This window comes from Pelodiscus sinensis, chromosome 5, assembly GCF_052426305.1.
Source record: "Pelodiscus sinensis isolate ZL-2025 chromosome 5, ASM5242630v1, whole genome shotgun sequence".
NCBI classification, from domain to species: Eukaryota; Metazoa; Chordata; order Testudines; family Trionychidae; genus Pelodiscus; species Pelodiscus sinensis.
In genome coordinates, this window is record NC_143056.1 from 17,280,174 (window position 1) to 17,298,601 (window position 18,428).

General features: G+C 42.7%; 1 long non-coding RNA gene across 2 annotated transcripts in view; it reads left to right on the top strand.

Moving 5' to 3' along the window:
* LOC142829067 (uncharacterized) overlaps positions 1 to 3,851 on the top strand; it is a 160,841-nt gene extending 156,990 nt beyond the window's left edge. For both annotated transcript variants that reach the window (XR_012903276.2, XR_012903277.2), the window contains one exon: positions 2,613 to 3,851. This is a non-coding gene — a long non-coding RNA (uncharacterized LOC142829067). The remainder of the gene's footprint in view (positions 1 to 2,612) is intronic.
* The last annotated feature ends 14,577 nt before the right edge of the window (positions 3,852 to 18,428 follow it).

Consider the following 18,428-nt stretch of genomic DNA (forward strand, 5'->3'; position numbering starts at 1 on the left):
CCCTGCCAGCACTGCTTCCAGCCATCCTTAACCCCGGTTCAGGGTCCACTCTGTGTGGACATGCTAGTTCGAATTAGCAAAACGCTAATTCGAACTAGTTTTTTAGTCTGGATGCGTTAGTTTGAATTAGTTAATTCGAACTAAGCTAATTCGAACTAAGTTAGTTCCAATTAATGCTGTAGTGTAGACATATCCTTTCTTCCTAAATTTGCAATGGTAAAATACTCAGAATGTCTATCCCACTTAATACCTTTGCAGATTTTTCCCACTGAAGCAGCAGATATGAAATAGAACCATTAACCTTGATCAGGATTTTGACTGGGGCCACTGGCCTATCTAATAACTCTCCTCTTGCCCTCCTCCCCACGGTCTCCTGTCTCTTCAGATTGCTGACTACTCATGCTAAGGGCCTTACCAAATTCATGGCCATAAACAACATAATACAGCCCATGAAATCTGGTCTCTCCCTATGAAAGCTGGTCTTTTATATGCTCTTATCTTATACTATACAGATTTCATGGTGGTAACCAGCATGTCCCAAATTGGAGGTCCTGACCCAAAAGGGAGTTGCTGGGGGGTCACGAGGTTATTTTAGGGGGTCGTAGTATTGCCACCCTTACTTGTGAGCTGCCCTCAGAGCTGGGCAGCTGGAGAGCAGTGGCTGCTGACTGAGGGCCAAGCTCTGAAGACAGAAGCACAGAGGAAGGGGTGGCGATACCATCCCATGCCATCTTTACTTCTGCACCGCTGCTGGCAGCTGTTCTACCTTTAAAGGTGGGCTCCTGGTCAGTGGCTACTGCTCTCTAGTTGTGCAGCTCTGAAGGAAGTGCCACCAGCAGCAGCTGTGCACAGGTAATGGTAGCAGTACTGCGACCCCCCCCCCCACACACACACACAAAACTCCTTTTTGGGTCAGGACTCCTACAATTACAGTACTGTGGAATTTCAGCTGTACATGGTTAAATCATGACAATTGCTATTTTAAAAATCATTTGACTGTGAAATTGACCAAAATGGACTATGAGTTTGGAAGGCCCTACTCAAGCTGCATAAGCCCCTTCTCCTTAGCCTCTGACTCTGCCCTTGCTGCACCACCAAAGCTGCCCTGACTCAGTACATTCAGGAATTACCTTATTTGTCCACAGTATTTCTCTATTTTTCTTCTTAATGCATCTGCTACTTCCAAACCACTTGAGCCTTTTCTCCTTAGCTCTTTCTGCTAAGTTGGCCTTTGCAACTCTCTAGTCTCCCGTTTCTCTTCTTACAACTGTCCCTTTGGCACATCTTGTAGCAGTGCCATCAATTCCACATGTTGGCAACCCTTAAGGTTGCATCCTCAGTCTCTTCCTTGGCAGATTTATCTGTATTCCTGATTTCAACTGTCAATCTGTGAGGATGAGTCTGATGTTGCAAGATCTGAATGGACTCTTCTCTGACAGCTAGTTGGAGAGTGGCAAAATTTCAGGAGTAAACTGTATTTACATAACTACATCTTTACATTTACACCTACTCTGCCTAGGTGTCTAGCAGGCAGGATCTGTGCAGCTCCAAGAGATCAACTTTGGCTGGTGCTGAGTTACAAATCATTTTAGCCAGGGATGCAACTAGCTGTTCGGGGGGAGGGGGGCATGCAAAATATGTCTTTGGGCCCTTCTCTCCTCTCATGGCTCAACTCAAGTATTGCTGCTTAGCTAACAATTATTTTACCCCATCTTCTCAGTATATTAAAGAGAAATTAAAATAGTTTGCATAGTTTTAATTGCACCTACCATTTCATTTAACAAACAAAAACAGTGACATTATGCAAGTAAAAAATCAGAACTTTCCAAGGTATGAATATAATAAAATATTCCATAATCTAAATTTGAGAGCAATCACCTGCATTGCTTAATATCACATACAATAATCCACTAATTATTCAACATGGAGATTTGTTGACACACACATTATACTGTAAACAGCAGCATTAGAATCCATGCAGTTAGTCTCATGCATCTTGCTTTTATGCCAGCTCATGTGTCCAAGATTTCCTCAAAGGGGGTAGATCATGCAAGCTTGTGCTCATTTGAACTAACCACATGGTTTGTTAAACACTCTTAGTCCATTGTAGACTGCAGGTAATTTATCAGTTTCATCTTTCGGAATGATCTTTCAGCAGACGCCATCATAACTGGCAAGGTTAAATACACTCTTACAGTGACAGCCACATTTGGAAAAACTGACTGAAGGTTGCATTTCAGTATGAGATTCAGTTTCTCTAGAGCAGATCTACAGTCTTTCAGAAGACACTTGGCTGGATAGATTTCTTGAATCATATCATCTGAAACATCCAATTATGAGGCAGCATACTGTGTCTCAAACTCCTCCAAATCCTCCTTTGACATACTATCCATTTCTATAAGAAAACAATATTTTTCTGAGATCTGTCTCAGGTTCTGAAATCTGTCCTCAAGACCGCTGTTTACTGCGGCAACCATGACACAGAACATACTGTGCTTAAAGTTTCAGTTCAGAGATCAGGTTAAGTTGTGGGACAGAGGTTTGCATGTGGTCAGTGTTTTCAGGGTCCAGTTCATTGTGAAATGCTTTACATTTACTGTTGTGTGTTTCAGGAAAAGCAGTGGAAGTGCCAAGTTCCGTCACAAGTGTATGAGCAGAAGATACAGCTTTCTCAATTCCATCTTCGATAGTTTGATAAGGCGGCATTCAAGTTGCCAATCAGCGGAACAGCAGTGTCTAGCACGATGTCCTCTGACTGTACTACAACACTAAACTGTGATTTCTGTCAACAGATCATGCCAGATCAACGGAGAAGTTAAAAAAAAATCCATACACTATATTTCGTTTGGGAGTGCATTAACCTCAGAGCAAATTCTGCTGTCTTTTGTTGTGAGCTCTAACTTTTCTAAAGCCTTAACATCACCAAGCAGATATCACAGAGCGTTTATGAATCTAATTGAGCTTCCCACCTTCTCTCGTTCAATGGCTTTAACGTAATGTTAACAAATTCTTTTAAAATCTCCCACCCTCTGACTGAGGAGGAAAAGATTGTGTGCTGGCTTTGTACAGTACCAAAGAAATTCATGCACACTCTGAGGAAACAGCATCACAGAACAAGAAGTTCAAACTATGGCTGGCACATGGTAAAAATAAGGCTTTGGGATTTTTATCAGGCATTATTGCCTGGATGTCACGGTGAATTCCTCGCATGTTTGAGCCATTGTGATAACTTTGGCCATGACAGTTTGCCAAATCAATCCCTAGCTCATCTAGAGTGTTTATCAGTGTTTCTGCTAGCCCTTTCCCCATTGCATCACTAGCACTCATGAATCCAAGAAACGAGTTCACTGCTTTCCTCTTTGTTGTCATCAATATTTATTTGTAACTGTAGTGAACAGGGATGGCCGCTCACTGACCCAGAGAAGGAAGAACCCCTCTCTGATCCTGAGTGGGCTGAGACAGAGCCTGCTCCTTTAAGTCAGAGGCCTAAGGGTGGGGCAGGAAGTATAAAAGCTCAGCCTAGACGCTCAGTAGAGGGGCTGCTGCTGGAGGGAGCAGAGGCCTTTGCCAAACTCTCCCACTTAAGCCCTGAAGACCTGGCTGAAGTGGACAACTGGCCTGGTCTGCCCAGTCCCAGCTCCGAAGAGATTGTCTGGATCTTGTCCCCACATATAGAGCACCCAGAGCCTGTGGACCTGCCACTGACAAGGAGTCAGGTAATGGTGGAGGGGGAGTTTGGAAGTGGCCCAGGGAAAGCAGATGTTGGTCAGGTGGACCTAATAACTCTCTAACTAGGGTCTGGGCCCCCTCCCCGCGCCCTGGTCTTAGAGAGGCTGCCGAACTATTAAGGATAGGCCTGAGCACCAATCGAGCCCAGGACTAAGTAAGACCGCTTACAGTAACATTCTTATTGATGCCTGCTCCTGCTTTAAAATGTTGTGAGTGCAGTCTAGTTCTGCTGCATAGTAGTTAGCTGCTTTGACCAGTTCACAAATTTTGTAAACCAACAAAATCTGATGGACATCAGAAATTTATTTTGTGTACAACACCAACTCAAATATGATGGCATACCGTTCATCACCTTAATTTTTGGAGATGTTCTGCTGTCACATTATTATACTGCCTTAAGAGTTTCAATAGTCCAATACAATTTCCATTCCTTGAATTCCCCAATTCTGCATTTTTACTTCTCAATGCTAAACAACAATATGCCAGGAACAAAATGCAATCCAACACTCTGGTTAGTATTGCTCTCCCCCTTTCTCCACTTCAATAGCATTTTGCAGTTGGCTATCCATACATTTTCCCAGTCGTAGACATCTCAGTTTCTTTCCTGGTGAGATATACCTGTATGTGACTGTTCTCAGCTTTTGGTTCTGGACATACAAACACTCGGGTCATCTGAAGAAGTGGGCTGTGCCCACGAAAGCTCATGATACCATCTACATGTTTTGTTAGTCTATAAAGTGCTACCAGACGTTTTGTTTAACTTAAAAAACAACAAATGGTCTGATGTTAGTCTAGAAAGTGCTATCAGACCATTTGTTGTTTTTTAAGTTTAACAAAAGGTCTGGTAGCACTTTATAGACTAACAAAACATGTAGATGGTATCTGAGTTTTCACGGGCACAGCCCACTTCTTCAGATGACCAGAGTTTTGAGTTTAGGATGTGCAGACCCAAAATAAATAGGGGAGAAGGAAGAGGGGGGGGGAAGGAAAAAAAGGAAGAGGGTGGGAAACACACTTTTTTCCTTCCCCCCCCCCCTCCCCCTTCCTTCTCCTCTATTAATTTTGGGTCTGCAAATCCTAAACTCAAAACTCTGGTCATCTGAAGAAGTGGGCTGTGCCCACGAAAGCTCAGATACCATCTACATGTTTTGTTAGTCTAGAAAGTGCTATCAGACCATTTGCTGTTTAAGTTTATCCTGTACACACTAACTTGGCTACCCTCTGAAAATACTATTTGTGTTTTTCTCCGTTGTGTTATTGAAGTACAGTTGAAATTGCCAGTTATTATATCCCTTAACTAAATGGCTGCCACATGTTCACACACAGCCCATGCAGCATACCCAAAAAGCAAAATACTTTATTAGTTTTCTGTGAATACACAAGCCAGTCACGTTTAACTTGAGTCTTGTTCCCTATTCCCTAGCTGTCTGAAACAGGACACTTTGCAAAAAAATGTTGATTGCCCTTTTCTATCATAGGAAATGGTCTAGTGGGACATTTTACAGTCCCTCCCCCAATCATCAAGAGGCAAAAAGTGTCACTAATACTGCACAGCAGAGGTGGTCATTCTGTCACTGTCATATTTTTAACTCTACTCACATTGATGTCAGACTCATTACTTAGTCCTTCTGCTAGCTCCTTAGTTTCCTGGCTAGAAATCAGATCCTTGATGCTAACATTAGCACCCTCGGCTTCCCTCACTTCACTGGTGGCGGCTGAATCCACAACTGGGATTCTCTCTCTCTCTCTCTGGGCCTTGTCATGAGCTGAATCCACCATACTACTAACCAACCTTGCTAATAATTGCTGCAGTGTTGTAGGTGCTGTCACCACCGCAAGCAATATTTTGTTTGAGAGGAACGTGTTAACCAGTCAGTCACTTTCATTTTTCTCTGACCCTCTATTTTACTATTTTTAGATTTGCATTTTTGTGCTTGTCGGGGCCAGGCCCCCACAATGGTCATGGGGGGGGCCCAAAGGCAGGGTCGACATCCCTTCTCACAAATAAACTTCCCCTTTTTAGCATAAACACGGCCCTGCAGGCCTACTCCCAACACAGTTGTCTCTTTTGGGAAGGCTCTCTGGCCTGGAGGCCTAAGCCCCTGGTGAGTCTTTCCCAGCTGTTAGGAGATGAGCGCTGTAAGGTGGGGCGGTAGGGGGACCCGGGCCCTCCTGCTCCACCACGTCCCAACCTAGGGCCCTGTTGGCAGTGGACACTTTCGCTGCCAGCTCAGTGGGGCTTCCCGCTTCAATGCACTGAGCTCCCAAGAGGGACAGTCCTCGGCCCTGGGTTACTTCCCACCCTCACTAATATCGTCTCCTTCTCAGGGCGTTGCTCAATGGAAGAAGGGCAGGACTTCCTCCGCCCGCAGAGTCTTAGGCCCCTCCTTCCCCCCCTTCAGTATGGGGCACATCCACCCCATCACAGGGCTCCACACAAGTTTTTCCTCAGCACATTCATGGTTGAGAGCTCACTTTATACTCGGGAGCAACACACAGCAATGTGCGTGTGACGCGAGAAAAACAGATCTTGGTATGCGCAGTGCTTCAATAATATTGGGTGTTAGGCCAAAGAAAGCACTGTTTCATGTTTGTACTTTCAAACACATTACATTTTTACTTGTAATTTCTTTTATATTGGGCATGGCTATTTTTAACGACCAGAATAATTTTCATGGAAGGTTTTGCCTGTGAATCTGTTGATTTGGGCAGGAGTGAAAGTAACTTTAAGTTTCTTGTAAGTACTATTGTATCACACCCCTCTGGGAGGAGCACTCAGGGTATGAAGTTGGGGTGGGTGTGATGTGACAGTACCTGTAAGAAATTTAAGTGTGGGGTGCAGTGGGGGGAGGCTCAGGGCAGAGGAATGTGGATAGTGCAGGAATCAGGGCAGAGGGCTGAGGGAGTGGAGGACTCAGGTCAGGGAGGTCTGGGACAGATCAGGAATAAGGGAAGGGCTTGGGGGCAGGGATGGGCAGAGGGGATGTGTGGGGGGTGCAGGGGCTGTGGGTTGGGGGGGTCAGGGCAGGGAGGCTTGTGGGGTTCAAGAATAAGAGCAGGGGGTTGAAGATGGGAGGCTTAGGGCAGGGAGATGTAGGGGTACAAGAATCAGGGCAGGGGTTGGGGAGCAGGGAAGGGAGCTGAGGGTATAGGGGCTCAGAGCAGGGGCTGCAGGAATCAGGGCAGGGGGTGGAGGGTCAGGACAGGGAGCTGAGTGTATGTGGGGACCCAGGGCAGCAGGGTTTGAGGGGTTCATTAATCAGGGCAGGGCACTTGGGCAGCCCCAGCACACACACACAGCCCCTTTCACCTGCCTGATGACCTGCCTCTTAGCAAAGCAGCCTGTTGGAGAGTCCCAGGAGCCCATCTGGAAAAGACCTACAGAGGTCACAGCAGAGAAGCATGTGGCAGATGTTGACCATGGCTGGTGAGGTAGGAAGCAGAGCAGGAATGGCTAGCAAGATGGCCACCAGAGAGGAAGGGTGGCCAGCCCCAGCAAGTGCCCATATTGTGGAGCAAGCAAGGCATAGTCTTCCCCAGTGGGAGGTGAACTTGCACAGATGCACCTCTGAACCCTGGGTCCTCACTGACCAAGACCAGCCACTGAGAGTGGGATATGGTGAGGGAGCAAGGAGGGCACAGTAAATCCACTTTTGGGTGGAGAACCCAAGAACATGAGACAGAAGGCTCTGCTGGTCGCACTGTGGGGTGGGTGTACTGCTTGCAGGTTTATGTTTATGAAACCTGCTTGTGGCGTTTTCCCTAATTAATGTCAGGGGACTTCTTTCATTAAAAGTTTATTTGCTACACTCAGGCTCTGTGCTTGCTAGTGGGGAAGTGTTGCCTCTCAGAGGTGGCCAGGGTGGTGTGTAATTTTCCCAGTTACTGATGGGGGTGTGAGCCAGTTTTGTGTTGTATTGTTGAAAAGGAACCCCTACCCTAAATATAGAACCCAGCACTGGCTGCTGCCTACTCAAAAGAGTCATATAAAAAGTGGAAACTAGATCATATTGCAAAGGAGGAATATAAACAAACACCACTGGTATGCAGGGGTAAGATTAGAAAGGCAAAAGCACAAAACAAGTTCAATCTAGGTAGAGACATAAAGGGTGACAAGAAAACATTCTACAAATATTTTAGAAGCAAGAGGAAGACCAAGAACAGGGTAGGCCCATTGCTCAGTGAACAGGAAGAAACAATAACAAGGAACTAGGAAATGGCAGAGGGGCTTAACTTCTTTGTTTCAGTTTTCACCAAGAAGTTTGATGGTGACAGGATGCCTGCCATAGTGAATGCTAGTGGAAATGGGGTAGGTTTAGAAGTTAAAAAAACCAAGTTAAAAATTACTTAGAAAAGTTAGATGTCTTCAAGTCACCAGGGCCTCATGAAATGCATCCTAGAATACTAGAGGTGCTGATAGAGGAGGTATCGGAGGTGTTAGCTATCATCCTTGAAAAGTCATGGAAGTCGTAAGAGATTCCTGAAGAGTGAAAAAGGGGCAAATATAGTGCCCATCCATAAAAAGGGAAATAAGAACAACCCAGGAAACTAGGCAGTGTCCAGACTCAGGGGTTTTTTCGGGAAAAGTAGCCTTTTCCCGAAAAAACTTCCCCTGCGTCCAGACTCAAGCCGCGTTCTTTCGAAATTATTTCGAAAACGCGGCTTTTCTTTCGATGGCGGTAAACCTCAATTTACGAGGAAGAACGCCTTCGTTCGAAAGTTCCTCTTTCGAAAGAAGGCGTTCTTCAATGTAAAGAGGCCGTCTTCGAAAGAGAACATCCAGACTCGCTGGGTGCTCTTTCGAAAAAGCGGATTTCTCTTTCGAAAGATCCGCCTGCAGTCTAGACGCGATCTTTTGAAAGAGGCTCTTTCGAAAGATGCTTTCGAAAGAGCCTCTTTTTAAAGAAGCCTGCAGTCTAGACATAGCCCTACAGACCAGTCAGGGAACTTTTGTGCCAGGGAAGATAGAGCAAGTAATAAAGAACAAATCATATCACCACTCAAAGTGTCCTTTGATAGGATAACAAGCTTTGTGCATAAGGGAGAAGCGGTGGACATGGTATACCTAGATCGGTGTTTCTTAAACTTTTTAAGACCAAGGAACACCAAGCAATTAATTTTTTTTAATAAGGAACACCGAAGATTTTTTGATTAAAAAAAGGTTGCCTGCTCCTTAAAGGGCAGCCATTTTGAACTCTGTTCTCCACAGCACACCTCCAACTGCCTCATGGCGCACCGGTGTGCTGTGGAACACAGTTTAAGAAACACTGACCTGGATATTAGTAAAGCATTTGATATGGTCTCGTATGACCTTATCAACCAACCTAGATGGAACTACTGTAAGGTGGGTGCATAACTGGGTGGATAACCATTCGCAGAGAGTAGTTATTAACTGTTCACAATCATGCTGGAAGGTCATAACAAGTGGGCTTCTGCAGGGGTCTGTTTTGGGATCAGTTCTGTTCACTATCTATATCAATGAGTTAGATATTGGCATACAGAGTACACTTAAGTTTGCAGATGACACCAAGCTGGATAGGGGTACAAGTGCTTTGGAGCAGTGTTTCTCAACCCGTGGTATGAGTACCCTTAGGGGTATTCAGGAGAAGTGGGGGGGGGGGGGTAACGTCAACACAGCTGAAATGTGGAGAAAACTGAATTTGTTTTAAGTTTTACAGCATGTTATTATTTTTGTACTTTTTACACCCAAAATTTTCACCACCCTCCCAGCTATGATTAAGTTGTTTAAACAAATGTGTAGCACTGGTAGAAAAAAAGTGTGTGTCTGAAAACTGAAGATACTGGGGTTACTTAGATTTTTTTCAAGGGGATACTTTATTTAAAAAAAGGTTGAGAAACACTGCTTTGGAGGATACAGTCATAATTCAAGATGATCTGGACAAACTAGATAAATGATCTGAAGTAAACAGGATGAAGCTTAATAAAGACAAACACAAAGTACTCCACTTAGGAAGGAAAAATCCGTTTCACACAGAATGGGAAGCAACTATCTAGGAAGGAGTATTGCAGAAACAGATCTAGGGATCATAGTAGACCACAAGCTAAATATGAGTCAACATGTGACACTGTTCCAAAAAAAGCAAACATGATTCTGGGATGCATTAACAGAAGTATTGTGAGCAAGACACATGAAGTCATTCTTCCACTGTACTCTGCACTGGAGTATTATGTTCAGTTCTAGGTACCACATTTCAAGAAATATGTGGAGAAATTGGAGAAGGTCCAGAAAAGAGCAACAAATTATTAAAAAACACGAGCTAGGAGGGAAGACTGAAAGAATTGGGCTCATATAGTTTGGAAAAGAGAAGATTAAGAGGGAACATGATAGCAGTTTTCAAGTATCTAAAAGGGTGTTACAAAGAGGAGGGAGAAAAATTGTTCTCCTTGACGTCTGATGATAGGACAAGAAGCAATGGGCTTAAATTGCAGCAAGGGAAGTTTAAGTTGGACATTAGGGGAAAACTTCCTGCCTGTCAGCGTGGTTAGACACTAGAATAAATTGCCTAGGGAGGTTGTGGAATCTCCATCACTGGAGATATTTAAGAGCAGGTTGGATAGACATATGGCAGGGATGATGTAGATGCTTGGTCCTGACATGAGGGCAGGGGACTGGACTTGATGACCTGTTGAGGTCCTTCCAATTCTAGTATTCCATGATTCTATGTCTCCACCTGGCAGAAGGGTTACAATCTACCTGACTGGCTTGACTATTGCTTCCCAGTCCAGATGCACATCTATCCTCCAAGATATCACATGCACTCTCACCTCAAATATGGTCTTTTGTAAACCATAACTGACCCTTCCTCACCCTATCCTTCAAATGCCTTTACTGACAGTCTGTCTCGTACTGCCATATTTTTGATCTCCTTGTCTTCACATTCAGGCTCAACATCTCTCTGCTATCCTCTCTTCTTCCTTCCTCACTCCCTAGGGGTGTGTCTAGACTACATGCCTCCTTCGACGGAGGCATGTAGATTAGCCAGATCGGAAGAGGGAAATGAAGCCACGATTAAAATAATCGCGGCTTCATTTAAATTTAAATGGCTGCCCCGATCTGCCGATCAGCTGTTTGTCGGCAGATCGGGGGAGTCTGGACGCGATGCCCCGACAAAGAAGCCTTTCTTCATCGACACAGGTAAGCCTCGTGAAACCAGGTTTACCTGTGTCGATGAAGAAAGGCTTCTTTGTCGGGGCATCGCGTCCAGACTCCCCCGATCTGCCGACAAACAGCTGATCGGCAGATCGGGGCAGCCATTTAAATTTAAATGAAGCCGCGATTATTTTAATCGCGGCTTCATTTCCCTCTTCCGATCTGGCTAATCTACATGCCTCCGTCGAAGGAGGCATGTAGTCTAGACACACCCTAGGTGTCTCCCAGTTTTTTCTTCTGGACTATACACCTCGTGTGGCTTTCTCTGTGCCTGGAATATTTTATTGCCTCTTGGGTCCAATTCTCAATTGACCAGAGGCCCCTTCACACAGCTCTGACAGTGTAAAAGGATTTTAAAAGACAGCAAGAGCAGTTCTCTGCATAACAGGATTCCAACCTCTGTAGGTCTGGCAAAATCTCTATTATAGCCCGAGGTGTACAGATAGATCGGAATGGCTACGTAGTTCAAACTATCTAGCCCGTGCCGCGTGTAGCCACGCGGCACGGGGTCCGCACTAGCCGGCTTTTAAAAATGGCGGAGCCGGCTTTATGCTAATGAAGCCCGGGAAATTCAAATCCCAGATTCATTAGCAAGTTCGGTATGCATACATTACCCCGCTAGTTCGAACTAGCGGGGTAGTGTAGACATACCCTTACTGAGTTTGTCCTGCATGTCCCAAAATTCAAGGTTAACTATTTAAGAACATAAGAACAGCCATACTGGGTCAGACCAAAGGACCATCTAGCCCAGTATCCTGTCTGCCAACAGTGGCCAGCACCAGATGCCCCAGAGAGGGTGGACCGAAGACAATGATCAAGCGATTTGTCTCCTGCCATCTCTCTCCAGCCTCTGACAAACTGAGGCCAGGGACACCAATTTGGGAAAGAAAATGTGCCTTACTCAGGGTGCATCTACACCAGGGTTACCAACCATCAGTAAATTTACAGATAGTCTGTAAAAAATTAGCTGAAATTGGACGTGTCCATATGTCCATAAAAAAAATTTGTGTCCGTAAATTTTATAGAAGTGCAATGAAATTTCGAAAAAACAGCAATTATTCTATAGCAGTTAAATTTCTTCTGTGCTGCTTCAGCAATTTTACTGCAGAGCAGTGGAAATTGGACATTGTAGTTGTTTGTTTAGCTCAATGGTTGAGGTGACGTAACGTGAATCACGTGATGTTATCATCTGCATTATCCCATCGTTAGCATCAGCACATTGGCGATTTATATAATTTAATATTGTTTACCATTAAAGTTTATAATGTCAAAATCTGTGAGAAGAATGGATTGTGCCAAAGAGAATAATGAGTCCGATGACTCCGGTGAATTATCGCCTGATGAAGAGCCATTACTAAGAAATCAAAAGATAGAGCATGCATGTTTTAATCCAAATGGCTAGCAGAAGGTGAGTGCATAGACAGTGAAAGCAAGCATAGCACCAAATGCATTTGGTGTAAAAAGGTGTTCAGTATAGCTTCTAGTGGAGTGCGAGATGTTTGTAGCCATGCTGCAAGTGGTAAGCGCCAAAGCATAATGTTTGCAAGGAGATCTAGCCCTGGAATTATGAGTTTCATTGCTAAAGTAAATCCAACAATGACTAATCACCAGAAAATGGTTGTAGAATGTGAACTAAAAGTAGCAACCTTCTTAGCCAGACCAAACCTACCACTGAGAGTTTGATGGACAAAATCTCGGATAATGTTGCTGATTGGTTTCCTGATTCCAAAATTGCAAAAGATTTTGCTTGCAGAAGAATTAAAACATCCATGATGATTAAAAATGTTTTAAAAAGACCAAAGAGGAATTGTGTACTAAGCTGAAATCTTGCCATTTTACACTGTTGGTCGATGAGTAAACGGATATATCTACCAGTAAGAAAATGGCTCTAGACGTTATATATTTTTGATACTGATATTGATAAAGTTCAATACACATTTTACCATTTAGTTGATATGAAGCAGGCAAACAGCAGAAACTATTTTTGATGCCATTAAGGCATGTCTTGTTGAAGATGAAATATCAATTGCTAATGTAATGGCACTGAGGACTGGCGGAGCCAATGTTATGGTGGGCACTAGAAATTGAGTGCTTTCAAGTTTTAGGTCTGAACAGCCTCATTTTTCATATTCATTGCACTTGTCATGTTGCTGCTTTATGTGCAGCTGATGCGTGCAAGGCAATGCCAAAGGTAATTGAACAGCTTTGCAGAGATATTCATAACCATTTTACACACAGCTGCAAACAAATGCAAGTTTACAAAGAATTTCAGGAGTTTTTGGAGGCAAATTATCTGCTAATATTACAATTATGTTTGACAAGGTGGCTGAGTCTGTTGGAATGTATCAATCGCATATTAAATTAATATGATGCACTTACAAACTATTTTCAGTCAAGTGATGATAGTGACCATTTGGTTACAGTGAACCAAATTAGCAGCCAACTGCAAGATCCAGTCATCAAATGTTATTTCCTATTTCTGCAGGCAACATTGCCATTATTTACACAATGTAACAAATTTCAGGCAAATTCTCACATTCTACCTAACATTCATTCAGAGGCTTCCCAGCTGCTAAAAACTCTAATGGGACATTATGAGATCCAAAGTGCTTCTCTCACTTGAAGAGATATCACTAATTGACTTCGATCATTTGAATAGGGAATATTTTAGATCAGCAGAATCCATTTTCATAGGATTTGAAACAGACAATAATTGACAAATGTGGATCATTTACAAGCAGTGAATAAGTTCATGGCTGATGCTATTACATTCTATACAAATGCTGTAAGCTCTTTTTCACTGAAAATGCCCATCGATAACAGAATTTTGAAGCTTATTGTGGTGTACAAGCCTAGAAACAGAACAGCAGCAGAAGCTTCAGACTTTTGGAATTGACTCAGTGTTTTTTCACAAATTGAACTTGCAACAGATTTTGATCGCTTAGAAAATGAGTTTATTGATTACCAAGTTGCAGATTTGAGCAATATTATGACCATAACTCGAGACGCCTATGATGAATATTGGCATCGAATTAATAAAATTACTAGGCATGACAAGCAACCTTGATTTCCATGTCTGACAAGATTTGCAAAAACAATGTTAGCACTTCCACATGGAACTGCAGAAGTGGAACATTTGTTTTCAGATGTTAATCTCATCAAAACAAATGTAAGAAATAAATGCTTGAAGGATTAAGGAATTGTCCCAGATCCATTTCTGACAGTTATTAATCCTTCAAGCATAGGATTAATCCAATCCTATGCTTGAAGGATTAATAACTGTCAGAAATGGATCGGGGACAATTCCTTCAGCTATGGTTAACAGCGTCAGTGTTTGCATGTATGATCAAAAAATTGAAAACTTCCAGGACCATGACTAACTAAATGAAAGTGAGTTAAATAGCATATTGTTCTTGTGATGTATGAATGACAATTACTTTTCACTTTTGGCCATGTTGTCTTAATATAGTATAAAAATTATGTCTGTCCGTAAATTTTCCCATTTTGTCCATAAATGAAATTTCTGGGAGTTAGCAACCCTGATCTACACTGCAGTGTTTTTTCCGAAATACAAAGAAAGAAGCTTGCACTCTAGACGTAAGCTTAGACATTGCAGGGTTTCATTTTGTCAATTTCAGGTTTCATTTTGATAAAAATAACAGATGTGTAAACCGCAAATGGCTTGGTTCCCATGCAATAACTGGGTAGGTTTGCAAAATTAGGCTTGAAAGGTTATGAGAATAGAACTTCCAATGAGGCGTCTGGTCCTTCCTCATTATGATTAGGTGAGTTATAATGTGAAAGAAAACAAGTTTCTTTTGTTGCATTTTGGTACTTTCACTTCCGGCCCCATTCAGATTCTAGAAGTGCACGTATTAAATAGTATTTCTGATTGCGATGCCAGCTAACGCAGGTGTCAACATATGCCAAAATCTTCATGCCTCGTATGAATACAGGCAAAGATATAGCTGGAATGTGTCATGTGTTAGTATTGGTAAAAGAGGTATTAGAATTTAAAAAAAATGCATAATGATCAGGGTTTATTGAATGCCTGTATTAATCATAAAAGGACTGGAAGGGACCTCAGACTATCATCTAGACAAGTCCCTTGCACTCAGACCACCCCTGAGAGGTGTTTGTCTAATCTGATTTTAAAAATCTCCAGCAAAGGAGATTCCACAACTTATCTTGGCAATTTGTTCCAGTGCTTAACTATGATCAGGGCTTGACAAACGGCAGCGAAAACCGCTCTCCAGCCCCGTACTGTGCATGCACAAGAGCTGCATTGCGCATGCACTCACCGCAAATGAATGGGGCGCGTGGCTGAAATCTACTCACCACAGGCGAGTTGATTGTATAGTTTATCGAGCCCTGACTACGATAATACTTGGTGACATTTTCCTAATGTCCAACGTAAGCTTTTCTTCCTGCTATTTAAGCCCATTCCTTCATGTCCTATCCTCAGAGGTAAAGAATAATTTTTACCCTTCTTCTTGTAACAAACTTTTATATGTTTGGAAACTATTATCATGTCTCTGCATGTCTCCAGACTAAAGAAACCCATTTTTCATAGAATCATAGAATACTAGAACTGGAAGGTACCTCAAGAGGTCATTAAGTCCAGTCCCCCGCCCTCATGGCAGGACCAAACACCATCTAGATTATTCCTACTAGATATCTATCCAACCTGCTCATAAATCTCTCTAGTGATGGAGATTCCACATCCTCCGTAGGCAGTTTATTCCAGTGTTTAACTATTCTGGAAAATAGGAAGTTTTTCCTAACGTCCAATCTAAATCTCCCTTGCTGAAATGTAAGCCCATTGCTTCTTGTCCTACCATCAAAGGCCAAGGAGAACAATTTTTCTCCCTCCTCCTTGTAACACCTTTTTAGATACTTGAAAACTGCTATCATGTCCCTTCTCAGTCTTCCCTTTTCTAAACACGCCCAGTTCTTTCAGTCATCCCTCACAGGTCATGTTTTCTAGACATTTAATCATTTTTGTTGCTCTTCTCTGTACTTTCTTTCATTTGTCCACATCTTTCTTGAAATATGGTACACAGAACTGGACACAATATTCCAGCTCAGGCCTTACCACCATGAAGTAGAGTTATGTCACATTCCTTGCTTAAAACGCTCCTGTTAATACTTCCCAGGATGGTCTTTGCTATTTTCAACAGTGTTACACTATTGACTTACATTTAGCTTATGGTCCACTATGACTATTAGAATCCTTTCCACAGTACTCCTTCCTAGGCAATCACTTCCCGTTTTATATGTGTGCAACTACTTGTTCCTTCCTAAGGGGAGTATTTTGCATTTGTCCTTCTTTAATTTCATCCTATTAACTTTAGACCATTTCTCCAGTTTGTTCAGATCATTTTGAATTTTAATCCTGTCCTTCAAAGGATGTGCAACCACTCCCAGCTTAGTATCACCCACAAACTTTGTAAGTGTACTCTATATTCCATTATCTAAATCAGTGTCTCAACCTTTCATAAAGAACCCTTTTTTAAAAAAAAGGGTAAGTACCCCCAGTACCTATAGTTTTCAGACACACAGGTTTTTTTCTACCATTGCAACACATTTGTTTAAACAACTTAATCGTAGCCAGGTGGGCAATGAAATTTTTGGGTGCAAAAAGTATAAAAATCATAAAGCGCTGTAAACCTTAAAACAAACATTCAGTTTTCTCCAAATTTCAGTTGTGGTGACATACCCCTTTGTGAGGGGGTTCACTCACCACCATAGCACCCCCTGCCGTCTGTCCTAGGAATTAGCTCCTTCTGCTAGCAGGGTACCTTCCCTCAGGTGGTGTTTCCCCTCTTTCCTCCAGGCCACAGCGTTCTCTTCAGGACACTGCCCTCCGGCAGTGCCCACGTAAGTCTCTGAGCCCCCCCTTCTGGGGGTGGTGGTTTCTTCAGCGGGCCATTCTTCAGGCCTTGCAGTCTGGGGGTTTGCTTGGCCAGAGCTCCCGCTCCCGCTCCCCCAGCAGCCAGGCTCTCACTGCTCTCCCTGGGAGCAGCAGCCCATCCTCTTATATAGCTCCCAGCTGGGCCCTAATCAACTAATGCAGCCTCAGCTGGGGCTAAACTCCCAGACTCTGCTCCAGGTTGGGGTTTGCCCTTAAAGGGTCAGTGCAGGGCGAACGCCCTGTCACACCCTTCAGTACCACTGATTGAGAAACACTGATCTAAATCATAGATGAAGATACCAAACAGAACCAGGTCTAGGACTGATCCCTGGGGGATCCCACTTAATAGGATCAGCCAGCTTGCTGTGAACTACTACTAACTACTCTCTGGGACTGGTTTTACAGCCAGTCATGCACCCACCTTATTGAAGCTTCTAGATTGCATTCACCGAATTTGTTTATGAAAAGGTCATTCAAAAAAGGATAAAAAACCTTATTAAATTCAAAATATACCACACCTACCACTTCCCTCTCCCCACACACCCACCCACAAGGCTTGTTACCTTGTCAAAAAGGTTGGTTAGGTTGGTTTGACATGATTTGCTCTGAACGAATCCATGCTGACTTTTACTTTTCTTATTATCTTCTAGGTTTTTCAAGTTGATTGTTTAATTATTTGCTGCATTATCTTTCTAGGTACTGAAGTGAAGCTGACTCATCTGTATTTCCATTCTCTGGAATCTCTCCTGTCTTCCATGACTTTTCAGAAAAAATCACTAATGGCTCAGATACTCCTTGAGTTTTCTAGGATGTACTGTACTTCATCAAACCTTTGTGACTTGAAGACATCTAACATGCTTAAGTAAGTTTTAACTTATTCTAACCATATTTAGCTTCAGATCCTACCTCATTTTCACTGGCATTAACTGTTATATGTTCAATTGCTACTAAACTAAAAAGTCATTTAGCACTTTGCAGCCCAACCAAAAAAAAAAAAAAAAAAAAGATAGGTGAATGAATGAATAAAATGCCCTATATCCTGTGTTTGGACTCTGGGGGAGAGGCAAGGTTTCTAAGCATAAGCAAGAGACTCCCAGAATTTAGCTTTAGTCCTTAATGACATATAGAACTTATTATAGTGTCCTCTATTGCTTCTTGAAACTTTATACTGTAACTCTTTTGTGTATATATATGCTTACCTGCTTTAACATTGTGAATAACTTATTTCATTTTTCTATGTAATAATGATTGTAAATATTTTGTATAGGGTTGGCTATAAGCATTGTCTTTCGTTTGAGATCTAAGGTGCAATTTGACTTGAGTAAGTGACTGGTCCTTTGCAAGTGGAAGTGACTGTGTGAAAGAGACAGCCTGAATCTCACCGGAAGAGGGGCCAATTTGTTGGTTGGAGATTAAATGGAGAAAGCAGGAAGATATGAAATGAAGAACACAAGGAGGTGGGTACTAAAAAGGCAAATATAGTACACATTTAATCTGATGTGAGAAAATTGAACCAATGTGACAAAGAAAGTGAAGAGAAGAAATGGTTCATTTACTCATCTACCAATGCTAGATGTAGCTGGGTAGCAAGTGAAAAAATGTGATATTGTTGGT